General features: G+C 51.9%; 1 protein-coding gene across 1 annotated transcript in view; it reads left to right on the top strand.

The window, feature by feature from the left end:
• Positions 1-13,448: 13,448 nt before the first annotated feature.
• The window catches only part of MAP3K2 (mitogen-activated protein kinase kinase kinase 2), a 92,836-nt gene continuing 90,970 nt past the window's right edge, over positions 13,449-15,314 (top strand). Inside the window, exon 1 of the mRNA XM_082630064.1 lies at positions 13,449-13,941. The gene's annotated coding sequence lies outside the window, so the exon portion shown is untranslated. The remainder of the gene's footprint in view (positions 13,942-15,314) is intronic.

Raw genomic sequence — 15,314 nt, forward strand, 5'->3', positions numbered from 1 at the left:
TGGGGTACTTTGCCACTGGGGTGCTTTCAGTCTCATCGGGAGGCAGCCGTAGAAGCAGCCACAGAGGACCTTGCAGTCACAGAGATGAACAGGGTGGGAGTGAGGGCTGTCAGCCTGGCAGGATGGGAGTGTGGCCGTTGGAAAGTCATCTTTCTAAGCCTCAGTTTCCTCCCCTGGAAAATGGGGCAGCTAAGACCTACCTGCCTGAGTCCTAGTGAGCCTGCGGAGGGAAAGGGAAGAGAGGAGACAGTCTGTGGGGGACCTGCAGGCCTGAGAGGTGGGACTGGTTGAGGATTTGGGGTCTGGAGAGCAGGGCGTGATGAGAATGACAAGAGGGGCTGGAGATGCAGAAGCCCCAGGATGGAAGCCATGTCTGCCTGTCACACAATGGAGTTTAAACTTCATCCTGTGGGCAAGGAGGCCACCGAGGTGCTCTGTGAAGGGGAATTGAAACAGGCTGGGACCTGGGACCTGGGACCCTTTGCTGCAGTGCTTGCACCTGGACAAACATCTCCTCAGTGATGTTTGCAACAGATACAAAGAATCTATGAGAAACTAAATACAAAGAAACTAAAAATAACTGTGTGCATGCGCAGCTGGGGCAAATTATGGACAATACGATACAAAAAGACCAAAAGCGGGTTTCCCTGGTGGTGCAGTGGTTGAGAGTCCACCTGCCGATGCAGGGGACATGGGTTCGTGCCCCGGTCCGGGAAGATTCCACATGCCACGGAGCGACTGGGCCCGTGAGCCATGGCCGCTGAGCCTGTGCGTCCGGAGCCTGTGCTCCGCAACGGGAGAGGCCACAACAGTGAGAGGCCGCGTATCGCAAAAAAAAAAAAAAAAAAAAAAAAAGACCAAAATCCCAGCTGCCACTTCTGAAGAGCTGGGAGCACAAGCAGGGTACTGCGCATGCCCCCTGGGCAGAGCATCTCAGCCGCCCCTCCGGCCAGACCCCTGGGCACACCCCTCCCCTCACCCCATATAAGGAACCAGTTCACTCCCCACACCCCACAGCCCCCCGGGGAGGGAGCAAGCAAGAGAACCTGTTGGTTGTTCTCGCTCCCTTCTGCTCTAGCAGGGGCCCTAATAAAGCCTTGCCTGGCCTGTTATCAATTTCTTTTTTTTTTTTTTTTTTCCTTTTGCGGTATGCGGGCCTCTCACTGTTGTGGCCTCTCCCGTTGCGGAGCACAGGCTCCGGACGCGCAGGCCCAGCGGCCGTGGCTCACGGGCCCAGCCGCTCCGCGGCATATGGGATCCTCCCAGACCGGGGCATGAACCCGTATCCCCTGCATCGGCAGGCGGACTCTCAACCACTGCGCCACCAGGGAGGCCCTCAATTTCTATTTATTAAGGAGGCCAAGAACCCTGGTCGGTAACAGAATGACATGGCCAGATCTGTATCCTTTACCCTGACTCAAGAGATTCCTGCAGCTCTAAGGAAACTGGTCAAAATCTGACACTGTGCAGCACTTGGAAGACACCCGGTAAGTTGACTCAAGAATAGAAAAGGGGGGCTTCCCTAGTGGTGCAGTGGTTGAGAGTCCTCCTGCCAATGCAGGGGACATGGGTTCGTGCCCCGGTCCGGGAAGATCCCACATGCCGCGGAGCGGCTGGGCCCGTGAGCCATGGCCGCTGAGCCTGTGCGTCCGGAACCTGTGCTCCGCCACGGGAGAGGCCACAACAGTGAGAGGCCCGTGTACCGCAAAAAAAAAAAAAAAAAAAGAAAGAAAAGAAAAGGGGGCACTTCCCTGGTGGCACAGTGGTTGGGAATCCGCCTGCCAGTGCAGGGGACACGGGTTCGATCCCTGGTCCTGCCACAAGAGAAGCCACCGCAATGAGAAGCCCGCTTTCCAGTTAGAGGAGGCAAGCTGAGGCACGAAGGCAGATGCAGCCTCTCCCGGCCAAGTGCAGGGACCATCCGTGCTAGTCTGAGACCTGGGCCTGACATCAGAGGGAATTCTCCAGCCCTCCATCCTCTGAGGGTCTGCCCTGGAGAGAAGCTTCAGGCTGAGCTCAGGAACTCAGTCCCTGAACCGCTTGGAGGGGCCAGGTATCTGCGCACTTGAGGTGGGGTGTCACAGTGAAAAGGCAGGGTGCTGTACCACACAGATCCAATTGGAATCCTGCTTCTTCCACATACAAATTAGGTGATTTTAGTAAGTTAGTCAACTTTGCCCTGGACTACAGTTTCTTCATTGTCAAGTGTGGGGAGGGGGTAAGTGTGAATGAGGTAATGTTTTTAAAGTCTGTTGTAAGCCCCCAGTTAGGAGTCACTCTAAATGTGATCTCATACTCTTCCTTTACAGATGAGGAGGCTGAGGTCAGAGAGGTTAAGGGACTTGCCCAAGGCTATACAGCCGGCAGAACCAGGAGACCACTGGTGGTCTGACTAGGTAGCCCACGTTCCTCCCAGGAGCTGGTGCTGCTCCAGACTCGGTTCCACAAGAAGAGCCCTGGCTGGCTGCACCCAGCCTGAAACGACGTGTACCTGGCAACCTAGTCCCAGGGGCCACAGTGTGCAGGGATGAGTCACAGCAACCCACTCCAGCAAGGAGACCCCCTCCTCCCCGGCCTGCTCGCGGCCCAGACCTGGTTGCCAAGCAACAAGACACAACACGCATAAACACTCTGGGATCCCTCGCTGTAACAGTGAGGCTGTCTATGGCACTGCTGTTTTTCCCCTGCCCCTCCCCTCCAGCCCCGGCCCCGCAGCCTTCCCTCCGGCTTTTCCTGGGGCAGAAGTTTTGACCCTCGGGCTAAGAGCTTCCAGACCGGAGTGAATGCGGACTTCCCGTGGTGGATGCGGGCTCCGCCCGGGCGATGAATGGGACGAGGCTACGGGCGGCCCAAGGCGTGGGCGGCGGCAGGCAGCGTGGACTTTCACCATTTCGGCTGCGTGAGGTGGTGCCCGGGCAGGGCTCCCTGAGGCCGAATCGGAGGACACAGGATGGCTCCACGATGAGAGTGCGTGCGCATTTCCCAGGGGCACGAGGGGCTTCTGCTGCTCTTGGTGCCCCGAGGGCGGTGACAGCGCCCTGCGTGGGTCTGCAGGACTCCGCGGCTCCTCGAACCTGCGCACCCACGCTTTCCTTACTCCACCTCGCATCACCTGGTTACTCAGTTTAGCTGCGAACGTCTTGAGAGGGTGGCTCCCTGGGCGGCCTGTTGTCTGCACACTTGCCTGCTTGGCCGAAGACTGCGTGCTCAGTTAGCAGCTATTATTTTAGGACCCCTGTCCTACTCAGACACTGAACTTGGGGCTGCATATATATCATTCCATTAACCCTCACAGCGACATTGTAATGCAGGTATTTTAAAATCAGTATTATTAGGCTTAACTGACATACAACAAAATTCAGCAATTTTATGTGTACAATTTGATGAGTTTTGACAAAAGTATACAAGCTTTTAATCACCGCCACCACAATGTTCATGACATAGAACATTCCCATCACCCCTCTGTAGACAATCCTCCCCTCTTGGCCCCTGGCAAGCACTGACCACTATAGCTTTACCTCTAGACTTTCATATAAATGGAATCCTGTGCTCTGAAGTCTTCTGTCTGGCTTCTTTCACTTAGCATAACGCTTTTGAAATTCATTCATATGAGCACTGGCTAGTTCCTTTCTCTGCTAACCAGTTGATGAATAGTTGGATTGTTTCTGGTTTGGAGCTCTCATGAGAAAAGCAGCTATGAACATACATGTACAAGCCTTTGTGTGGACATATGATTTCATTTCTCTTGAGGAAATCCTAGGAGTGGAATTGCTGATTCATTCAATAGGTATTATTATTATTATCTCCATGATATAGATGGAGGAGTGAAGCTCAGAGAGCTTAAGCAGCTTGCCTGAGCTCCCACAGTTTGGCAGAAATTCAAAGTCAAGTCTGACCTGTATGCCAAGTGGCCATCCATAGAAAACAGGTATTTTTTGAGTTGAAAGTACCTCTTTGGTCAGTAATCACTGTAGTGACATGTACGTGGGCTGAATTCAGCTGCATTCAAGTTCATAGCCTGACACTGAGCACAAGCTGCTGAGCACACCATGTGCACAGGGACAAAGGTCACTCCTGGAGGGCACTTCACCAGGTGACTTCTGGAAGCGTAAATGGTAGGGCTGCAGGGTGTTTGTTTGGTAAAGGTGGTGTTTGCCGGGTTTCTCCACTGTAAAGTGACTATTTCCCCTTTGTAATTAATAGTTCGAGAGGAGAGACTTTGAAATAAGTATCCTGTTCCTCATCAAGCTTTCACCCACCAGTTTGAATATCCAACGTGAATTTCCTAACTCCACCATTCCTCTTACATTTGTTGGTTGACATTCTTCTGCGGCTCCTTCACGTGTCAGTATGCCCCCTGGGTTATTTTATGATATGGGATATAAGTCATTACTATCACGGTATTTTTCTTTTTTCTTTTTTTTAATTTTTTTTTTAATTTGCGGTACGCGGGCCTCTCACTGTTGTGGCCTCTCCCATTGCGGAGCACAGGCTCTGGATGCGCAGGCTCAGCGGCCATGGCTCATGGGCCCAGCCGCTCCACGGCATGTGGGATCTTCCCAGACCGGGGCACGAACCCATGTCCCCTGCATCGGCAGGCAGGCTTTCAACCACTGCGCCCCCAGGGAAGCCCTATCACTGTTTTAATGTTCACCGTGTCCCACATTTGGCCAGAAGCAGTCCCTTTAAGCTGACTCCTCAGTCCTTTTAACACTCCCTCATGGTTTTCTGAGCGCTTCCTTACTCTCTGGTGTACGATGGTCGAGGCTCTCACACTTCTGCACCAGCCCTGGTCCCCTTAGTGGAGAATGGCAAACAGAAACCAAGACTAGGGCATTAGACATACTCAACGTCACTGGGATGTCTGACTTCTAGGCCCGCTCAAGCTACGGGATCTTAAGGCAGCAGGGTTAGGTGAAAGGTATGGACCAGAGACTGGACTTGCAAGTGAGGGCGCAGTGAAGTCAGGCATCGGCCTGTAAGAGAATCTGTAGTAAGAGCCAGGTTCACTGGGTGCGGGAATCCAAGCCAGACCAATCACAGTGCAGCTTGTCTGCTCAGCAATCTCTCTACAGCTTCATAATTTTATAAACCTCCAGGGATAACATCTTGCAGCTCTTCTTGCTTTGGCGTGAATTACTTCCAGGGCAGAGGACCTGAGAGGCTGGTTCTCAAGGACGGTGGTGGAGGGTCAGGGAGAGCGGGGGCAGGCCCAGTGGGGGAAGGGTTGTCTCATGGGCTCCAGGTGGTAGGTTGTGTCTCCCATGGCGACAGAAAGCTGCCCAGATTTCTCCTGGCACAGATCTTGTGCTGTGCTTAAGGCTGACCGTCAACTGGCTCATGAGAGCCTGATTATCTGCGTGACTCCAGGAATGACAGCGGTGGTGACTCATCTTGTGGGGACACAATCTCAGAGTTGGTCTCCCTGAAAATGACCGTGCCTGCAGGTCGTGCTGGAAGCCCTCCATTCTGAAGGGCTCGCTGGCTCTTAGTCTAGTGGGGTGGGGGCAGTGCTGGGCTTTCTGTGGGCAGCAGGTGCAGACAAATGCTGTCCGTTTCCAGTGGCTTCCACATGCCTTACCCCGCGGTGTCCACCACAGTCCTGGGGCAGGATGCCTTCTTCTGTCTTCAGATGAGGATGCTGAGCAAGGTGGGCTGAGAAGAGCGGGCACTGGTGTCTGCTAACTCCAGGGTTCTGTGTGGCTCAGGCTGGCCAGAGCTACCGGGCCTGGCCATGGCAGGGCGGCCACCGTTTGAGGACACAGGGAGCCCCGCTCTCCGAGACTGGTCTGAGCGGTCTGGAGGGCCTGAAGGTTCAGTGGTACTGCTGTTTCTTGGGACACTGAACCCTGCTCCGCTCAGCCTCAGCTAGGCTGGCCTCTGATGAAGAACCAGTGGAAGAAAGGACCCCAACCCTTGTGATTTGACTTGTAGAAACCATCTGCCGAAGCAGCTACGTCACACTGGCTGGAGGGGTGTGATGAGCCCTAAGGATGAAGATGACTGACCCTTAACTCACCTCTGCTGGTGCCAGTCCCCTTGATGGTGCACCGCGGGGGCTTTGAGTCCTGCAGAGCAGCTCTGAGAGGGGGCTGGGAAGGCTTGGAGTGAAGGACCAATGGTTTCAGGAAGGACGAGACTGAACCTGGGGAGGAGAGCCCTGGTGCTGGCAGGAACCCCCAGGCGTTAGGGAATCAGGGAGGGACCTGGCATCAGGGAGCCACGTGAGACATCAGGCACGAGGGGGGGCCGGACAGGGGGACTCCAGCTCAGGGCTGCTTCATGAGGTGTCCCAGGGGGCGTGGTGACACTAACTCCAACCTTCCTCTGCTACTTTTTCCTCATAGGCAAATGAGAATAATCATCCTGCTGAGCTACTCAGGATGTTTGTGAAAACTAAGTGATAATACTTGGTGAATTAAAGAGAGTGGGGAAGAGGCAGAAAGAGAAGGAGAAAGAGGAACAGGAGGAGAATAAACAGGAGGAGCAGCCAGTGCTCGTTTTGCTGACAGAAGTCAGAAGCAAGGGGCCCGTGGTGTGTGCAGCGGAGGCGGGGGTGGGGGCACCAGGAGGCCCCAAGCAAACAGCCACCTGCTAAAAAACCTGGTTATTATTGTTCACAGTTTGATGTCTTAAAAGCACATCTTTTACTATAAAGTCTTAGAATGCACTAATGCGGATAAACCATACGTTTTAAATACCTACGGGTCCTTTTCCAAAATAGGAAGTTCTCGCCCAACAGCAATCCATAATATTCTGTTGGCACTGTAAGCAAAATTAGCTCATGCTGGGACAAGGGCTAAGGGGGTGCGAAAGGGACAGTCATTCCCTGTAGTATGAGGTTCACTTCTCAGACTTAGGTTAGCGTTGGGATCTCCTGTGGTCGCTCTCTCTTTGCCTCAGACACTAAGGGCAAAAAGAAATCTCTCTCTAATGTGTTCCACAGCAGCCAAGAAGCTGTCATTGGCTCCACATATATCCATTTTACGAACAGTTTTCATTAAAAAGGTTAGAATAAAGGCCAAGTTTTCAGTATATATACCAGCGATTCAAATTTCTGTTTGCAAGTATAAGGAAAATAAAGTCAAACTACTTAACGCTGTGTTAAGTGAAAAAAGCAGGATATAAAATTACATGCACAACTACCTGAAAACTATCTAAAAATGTATCTAAAACTAAAAAACACCCCCTCAGCATCTGTGCGAAGAGAAAAGATTGGATGGAAATACAGCTACCGAAGGAATTAGAGGGTCTTTTCTCTTGTGTTTTCCACATTTTCTATTACTATGTGTAGCAGAAAATATGTAACAAATATAATTTTAAAGAAATGTATGTATGAGCAGCAGATAAACAAAAGAACTGGAGATGATCAAGATCACAGAAAATTCAAGATAATCCTGTTAGAAATCCTTCATATGGCCTCTGACCAAACTCAGAAAACTTCTCGGGCAGTTCCAAGCAGCAGAAATCCCAGAAGTGACTTTTCTTTGGTTGTGGAAGCACTGTGCATGCACTTCGATCAGGAGGTTTACCTTACTAATGTTTTGCTTTTTTTTTTTTTTTTTTTTTTTGCGGTACGCGGGCCTCTCACTGTCGTGGCCTCCCCCGTTGCGGAGCACAGGCTCCGGACGCGCAGGCCCAGCGGCCATGGCTCACGGGCCCAGCCGCTCCGCGGCATATGGGATCCTCCCAGACCGGGGCACGAACCCGTGTCCCCTGCATCGGCAGGCGGACTCTCAACCACTGCGCCACCAGGGAGGCCTATGTTTTGCTTTTTGAAACAGCAAAGTGAGTTCCCACCGCGACTGCCCTGAGGATGATAAGAATAATAGACATGCCACAGATCATTTACACAGTACAAGGTACGCTTAGGGGTCCTGCTCTGGCTCCCCGAGTCCTGACTCTCTACGCGCTTCTCAGGCAGACACTGTCAGACGCTACGCAACAGCCATCCAACCCTCGGCTCCCCTGTAACCTAACCTGGCTTTCTGTCCAGATGTGTCCTGGCAGTGTGCCCAGCCCCAGTGTGGGCCTCACGTGGGCTGAACCCATCATAGCAAAGCCGAGTCCTTTGCAGGCACAGGCACGTGGCCCAGCACCTGCCAATGAGATGCTATTAGGAGTAGGTTCTGCTACTGGTGACAGGTATTTACTCCTCTTTCATGAGAAAGCACAGACTGGGAAGGGGGCTCTGCTTCCAGCTCCACCATTCCTGTGTGTGGCCCCTTGTCCTCACTCTCCAAGATGGCCAGGAGGTCTTCCAGAATGGAGGAGAGGATGAAGACGGAGGGGCAAAAGCAGTGGCCTGCTGAGGAAGGGTCTCTCAAGGCAAGTACTTGGACTAGACACTTCCACTGATTTCCCTTTAGCCAGCACTTACGTAGTCACACAGCCACATTTAGCTGCAAGGGAGACTGGGAAATGAACTCTTTATTATGGGGGGGCCTATGTACTCAGCTAAAATCTGATGACTTGGGAAAGAAAAGGATGAATACGGGGCCACCATTAGCTGACCTTGCTGCAAAAACCAAAGAGGCAGTCTTCTGGGGGGAGGGGGGCTGATGTGAGATCATCCTTCATTAAAAGAGAGTCCCAAGGGCTTCCCTAGTGGCGCGGTGGTTGAGAGTCTGCCTGCCGATGCAGGGGACGTGGGTTCGTGCCCCAGTCCGGGAAGATCCCACATGCCGCGGAGCGGCTGGGCCCGTGAGCCATGGCCGCTGAGCCTGCGCGTCCGGAGCCTGTGCTCCGCCACGGGAGAGGCCACAGCAGTGAGAGGCCAGCGTACCGCAAAAAAAAAAAAAAAAAAAAGAGTCCCAAGCATACCCAGCCTCAGATCTTTGTTTCTAATGTCATCCCCCAATAAAAGGAAACAGGGCTCCTTGGAGAAATGGCTGAATCTAGGACTAGGGCAGGAAATAGTCAAGATGAATCGGGCACATCTGTGAAGGCAAGAAAGTAAGGGAGTGCTCAAAAAAGTAAAACAAAAACAAAAACAAAACCAAACCCGCACAGTGACGGGGGTATGTCAGAGGGTCACAGGAGTCAATGGAAAGATCTCCTAATGCCCAAACCTGGAGCCACTTGAACAAAATCATGTGGCACTGGGTTATAAACCAGAGTAAGGCATAAATACCCGTGAGTTCATAGTAATGTAAATAAATGACTGTATAAGTAAGTAACTGAGGTAGAAGGGACACATCTCCCACGCAGAAGAATTCTATGGAACTCGTGTCCATACTCTGCAGTCCAGGGGGTGGAGCATATCTCCCCACTCCTCAGGTGTGAGCACGGTGCCTCCTCTGCAGAGAGTCCAGTATAGAAAGGGGGGCAAAAAGACTGTAGGAACCTGACGAACCAGACCTCTAACAGGCAATCAAGGTCAAGCTCAACAGTCATAAGTCACGTGGATAGGATGTATCCTTGACAGGCTGTGGTGAGAATGGCACGTTACCTCTGTGCTCTGCATCCCCCAAACCCATAACCCTGGTCTAATCACCAGAAAAGCAGCAGGCATAGCACAGTGAAGGGATATTCTACAGAACACCTGACTAGTGCTCTGCAGAACTGTCACGGTCATCCAAAACAAGGGAAGTCACGGCCAAGAGCAGCCTAAGGAGCCATGATGACTAAGAGTAACGTGGTGTCCCGGATGGGATTCTGAAACAGAAAAGGGACATTAAGTAAAAGAACTAAGGAAATCTGAATAAAGTATGGACTTTAGTTAATGATAATGTATTACTATTGGTTCCCTAATTGTGACAAATGTACCATTTTAATGTAAATATGAATAACAGAGGACACTGGGTGTGGGGTATATGGGAACCCTCTGTACTATCGTTTCAATTTTTCCGTAAATCTAAAACTATTCTAAAGTTCAACGTTTATTAAAAAGAGAGAGAGGGACTTCCCTGGCGGTCCAGTGGTTAGGACTTGGCGCTTTCACTGCCATGGCCCCGGATTCAATCCCTGGCCAGGGAACTAAGATCCCGCAAGCTGCACAGCGTGGCCAAAACAAAGCAAAAACAAAAAAATGAAGAGAGAGAGAGAGAGAAGAGAGAAAGACGTTTTCCCCCTCTTTCTTGAGTGGGAGGTCATAATGTTGGAAGCTGAGGCAGCCATCTTCTGACTGCAGAGATTACAATTCACAGCCCTAACCAACTTTGGAGCCATCTATTGGATTTCCGTTATACGAGAACATAAACTTCACTGTTTAAGCTGGTTTTGGTCCGGGTGTTTTGTTCCTTGCAGCTGAATGCATCTCAACCGACATTCTTCAAATCACTTTCACAGCCACTGCTGTGGTTCACACCTTCACCTCCTTACTTAAGACATTTAGCCCGCTCCAACACCCTTGCTCTTGCTCTCTTCCTTCTCTGCCTTATCCCCTGCCTGCTTCTCTTCCAACACCCCAGGGCCAGCAACTCTTGCTATTCCCTGGACAGGGCATGTTCTTTTACACTTCCAAGCTTGTGCATACTCGATTCCCTCTGCTTGGGAATGCCCACTCCTCCATCCTTATTTCTCCCAGCAAATAACTACCCTGAACCAAGTTTTAGCTCACCGTGTGTGGTGCACAGGATTCTCCTGTGTCCCTGAAAATTCCTGCCCATTGGTGGACATGGCCTGCATAACCCTGGCTACTGTGAATACAATGAGCTGTACTCCTATGGTTAAGTTATGTTGTAGGACAGTGGGTCTGGGTGGGCCTGATCTAATCATATGAACTCTTTAAAGGCAGACAGTTTCCTCTGGCTGGTAGCAAAAGAGGAAGTCAGATATTCAACATGTATAGGGGGATCTGGTGTGCAAGAAATCCTTTGCTGCTGGCTTTGAGGATGGAGGGGGTCACACGGCAAGGAATGCCAGTGGGCTCTAGGAGCCCACAGCAAGCTCTGGCTGACTGCCTGCAAGGAAATGGGGACCTCGACCCTACAACCACCAGGAACCAAATTCTGCCAACAACAACGAGGTTGGAAGCAGATCTTTCCCAGGGACTTCAGATGAGCACTCAGCCCAGCTGACATCTTGCTTTCAGCCTGTGATGCTGACCAGAGGTAACCCAGCCAGGATGCTGTGCAAACTTCTGACCTACAGAACTGTGAGCTAATAAACAGGTGTTGTTTGAAGCCACTAAGCCTCTGGTCGTTTGTCATGCAGCAACAGAAAACAAACACATCATGCCTCCTCTCGCAAGTTTTCTTTCACTCCTTGGGTACCCTTGTGCCATCTTCCTCTCCACTGCTGTGGCACCTCATAAACATCCTGCTATGGGGCATGTCACTCGGTATTATAATGATTCATTTACCAGTCTGCTCTCCTCAAAAGATTCTGAGTTCCTGGGAGAGGATGGGGACTACCACTTTATCATTGTAATCCCAGGCACAGAGCAGGGAGGCAAAAGCAAAAAATATTTGTGCGATGAAGGTTTCATCCAGGAAAAGAAAGCCTGAGATCACTAATGTGTAATCATATATACTAAAGTAACCCAGAATGCCAGAAATTTAACGTCCAAGCAAGAGTCTCATCAATGTAAAAAGAGACTGGAGAAAAAGAAAAAAGAGACTATTATTAATGTACACGGTGGGGCGGGGGTGCTTCTAAGGAACCAGTGGTGGATGAAGTCCCCGGGTAGGGAGGGAAGGAGTGAGCAGAGGTGTGAAGAAAAATCCGTCTCCATCTCTAGATTATTTAGTAAACAAGTATTTATTGAGCGCCTGCTATGTGGTCAGGCCAGGAACTGTTGAAAACAATACAGACGTTTAAGATTTAAATCCTGCCCAAGCAATACCGAGATCCTTTTTTTCTGTGGTCTACCAGGCTTACATGTTAGAACCAAAAGCAATCTTAAAGACTGATTTTATGCGTATGTAAGCTTAAAATCCCTCCACTTCTTAAATTAGTGGGAGCAATCTGCTTTTCTATTTAGCTGTGTATTTTTTTTTTTTTTTTTCGGTATGCGGGCCTCTCACTGCTGTGGCCTCTCCCGTTGCGGAGCACAGGCTCCGGACGCACAGGCTCAGCGGCCATGGCTCACGGGCCCAGCCGCTCCGCGGCATGTGGGATCTTCCCGGACCGGGGCATGAACCCGTGTCCCCTGCATCGGCAGGCGGACTCTCAACCACTGCGCCACCAGGGAAGCCCTAGCTGTGTATTTTTGAAGTCCTTCAGCATTAGCCCTTCTTTGTGTTGGCTGCCTAATCCTCCGCAGAGCAGATGAACCACTGTCAGCTCACTCTTATAGTCATTTAGGTTTCCAGGCTTTCACTGTTACAAAAACCTGCCAATGAACATCTCTGTTCCTGCTCCTTTGACAACACCGCTAATGGGTCTGAAATAAAAATTCCACGAAGGGGATCCAGATATTTTATTACATAACATCCTCCTCCTCAGTCCCTGCCCCACGGATGCCAGCTCCCCTGCCCTCTAGGGCCCTGAGTTGGGGCAGTTGCTTACCTCTGGGTGGGTGCCGCCCCCAACTCTCGGTCTGGAAAAGTCAGGAAGCGGGTGGACCCACAACTTGCCGAGAAACCAAGCAGATGCTGAGAGAGAGGAGAAATGGCACAGGAAGTTGTAAGGAGGTGTTTGAGGAAAGAAGAGATGGGGCGGGACAGATACTTTCCGGATCAGAGTAGTGTGTACGTTAGTCACATCACAGAGGCCTCCAACGCTAGCACGATGAATTTGTATTTTATCCCGCGGGGCGAGAGGGAGTGAAAATGGATTCGGTGAAAGAGATTGGGTTTTAGACCCTGCCACGAGTTCTGGGGGTGGGGTGTCAACTCATCTCTCTGGGCCGAGATTTCCACATCTGTTAAACTGAAAAGGTAATACTTGACCTCGAATACATACATGTAATAACTAAACAGAAAACAACTATAAAACGTAGAAGGCTGATCTCCAGGGGGGTGGTTTACGGTCAGGTGACAAGCCGACAAGACTTTCTTAAGTCCTTTAGGAAAAAATTCTGAAGCCAGATCCAAAAACGAAGAGGCGGATGGCTTTTCGCCTGCAAACGACTTGCCATGGACTCGAAGTGGGTCGCAGCCTCTTCTTGCTCTGCTGCTCCCGCTCTGCCCGAAGCCACGCGGGAGACCCTTTTCGAGGTTTGCTTTGGAATCTCGGCGCCGAGGACGCCCGCAGATGCGAGGGGACCGAGATGCGTGCGCGCGGCTCACCGGCCGGGAACCGGTAGCTATGGACCGTTTAGCTACCTAAGTATAAGGCGGCGCAGCAGCCCGGCCCGGGCCCGGGCCGGGAATCTCCGCACGGCGGAGCGGGCGTGGGCAGCGGGACGTGCGTGGACGCATCCGGCCACTGCGCAGGCGCGGACACGCTCCCCTCGGCCTGCGCGCGGCGCTCCGGGCGGGCGCGCGCCCACGGCGGGTTCCGCTCCCGACAGGCGGAGGGCTGCGCGCGCACGAGCGAGCCGGCCGTGACGTGTGCCGCGCTACGCCCGACGTCACGGGTCCGTGTGTAGTGGCGGCCGGGCTGCCCTCGGCAGCGGCTCCTGACGAGGGCGGTGCGGCCGCTGGGTGCGGCGTTCGGGGGTCCTGCGGCCCGCGGCGGCGGCGGCAGCGACCACGACCGGGAGGCCCGGCGCTCCCAGCCGCGGAGTCGCTGCTCCCGCCCCTTCTCCGGCCTCGGCGGCGCCCGGCCGCGGCTTCCTCCTTTCCTACCCAGCTTCCCGCGGGCCTCCGGGCCGCGGCGGCGAGAAGCACCGAGGGGCTCCGAGAGGCTCCGGCCGGCCGCCACGGTCCACGCGCCCGGTCGCGCTCCATGTGAAGGAGGGACGGGCCTGGCCCCCCGACCCGCGCCCGACTCCTCGTGCGCCCCTCCGGCTCCCGGGGTCCCGCAGCCTCCCCCGACCGGGGGGCGCGGTGACAGGCCGCGCGGGGGCGGAGGGGTGGGCCTGCGGCTCCCTATGTCCCGGCGGAGCGGCCGGTACGTGTGCTCGGGCGCGCGCATGTGTGTGGGGGTGGGGGTGGGGGCGGGGGCGGGGGTGCGGGCCGGACGTGGGGAGGGGGCCGCCGCCGGCCTGTGCGCTGCTCCTGGGGCGGAGGTTTCGCTAGGTGGTTGCCTCGCTCCGGGTGGGCGGGCTTCTGGCCCCCTGCATCCTGTACTGAAGTCCAGGTCTGAGCGAACTAGACTGCTGGGCGGTGGAGCTGTCAGACGCGTACTCTGCAGGGCTTTGGGAAGGAAGATTGTCCCTGGTCCGTGGCAGAAGCAGAAATGTTATATGCAGTGAGCGAGAAAGTGCTTGTCTTTGCACTGTTACCTCGTGGTTCACTAGTGGTTAGGGTCGAGGCCCCTTTCTGTTTACGGACCGTTTAGCTAGCACTTACCACTTAATGCGCTCCCGGTATTTGTCGTGCGTTGTCTCACTTCACCTTCGAAGCCCAGTGAGGTGGGTACGTGCCTCCCCATTTTACAGTTGAAAAAATCGAGGCTCAGATTCAAGAACTTGCCCAAGGTCGTGCAGCTTTGTAATCTGGGAAAGTCTTGATTCGAATATGATGTCTTTTTTGTAGAACCGGTTTCTGGGTCTTGCGAAAATAAATTTGTGAGGAAAATGAGAATAGCTGGAAAGTTCCTTCTTCGGAGTAAATTCTAAATACATAGGTAGAGTTCATTTGCCCGTAATGTAGGCTGTTCGATGTGTTTTGCTGCAGCCTAGACAGATGATTTTCTTGGCTCTTTTTTTTTTTAAATTACTTTTAAAAGGTGACTCCATGCACCTTTACCTTTTTTTTTTGCAGTGGGACTGAATGAACAGAAAATATTTCCTCTCATCAAAAAGAAGAAATAGATTTGGTAGAACTCCATGTTTCTTGAAAAGTTACAATTTTGTGTAATTCTTGATGCGTACAGGGAACTCGCAGTTGGGTTATTTCCTTGAGATTTCCTTATTGCAAAATTTGTTGCTGGATTATGTGGCAATGGCAACACGCTTAGTAATTTGTGCGTTAATTTGTGCAATATTTCTGAGTAGAGTGTCAAAATTTAATGTGCAGAATATTGTAGAAAGTTATCTTTTAATGGTGTGATTTTTTTCTTTCCTTTGTATGTAGCAACTATTGAGTGTTTATAAACTAATTGAAACTCTAATTTTAACATTGGCCTGTACTGTTTCTTTGGTTATGGTTAGGGAAAAACTAAAGTTCCTTTACATTTCTCTTTACAGAAGAAAGTGTTGATAAGTCCCTTTGAGTAATTCAAGCTTCATGCATAGTTGTAAATGTTTAAGAATTCTATTGATGCCCCAAATTGTAGTACTTTATAATTTCCTTTAGTGTATTCTCAGGTTTAAGAAAATT

Source organism: Mesoplodon mirus (assembly GCF_964341445.2).
Source record: "Mesoplodon mirus genome assembly, chromosome: 8".
Lineage (NCBI taxonomy): Eukaryota > Metazoa > Chordata > Mammalia > Artiodactyla > Ziphiidae > Mesoplodon > Mesoplodon mirus.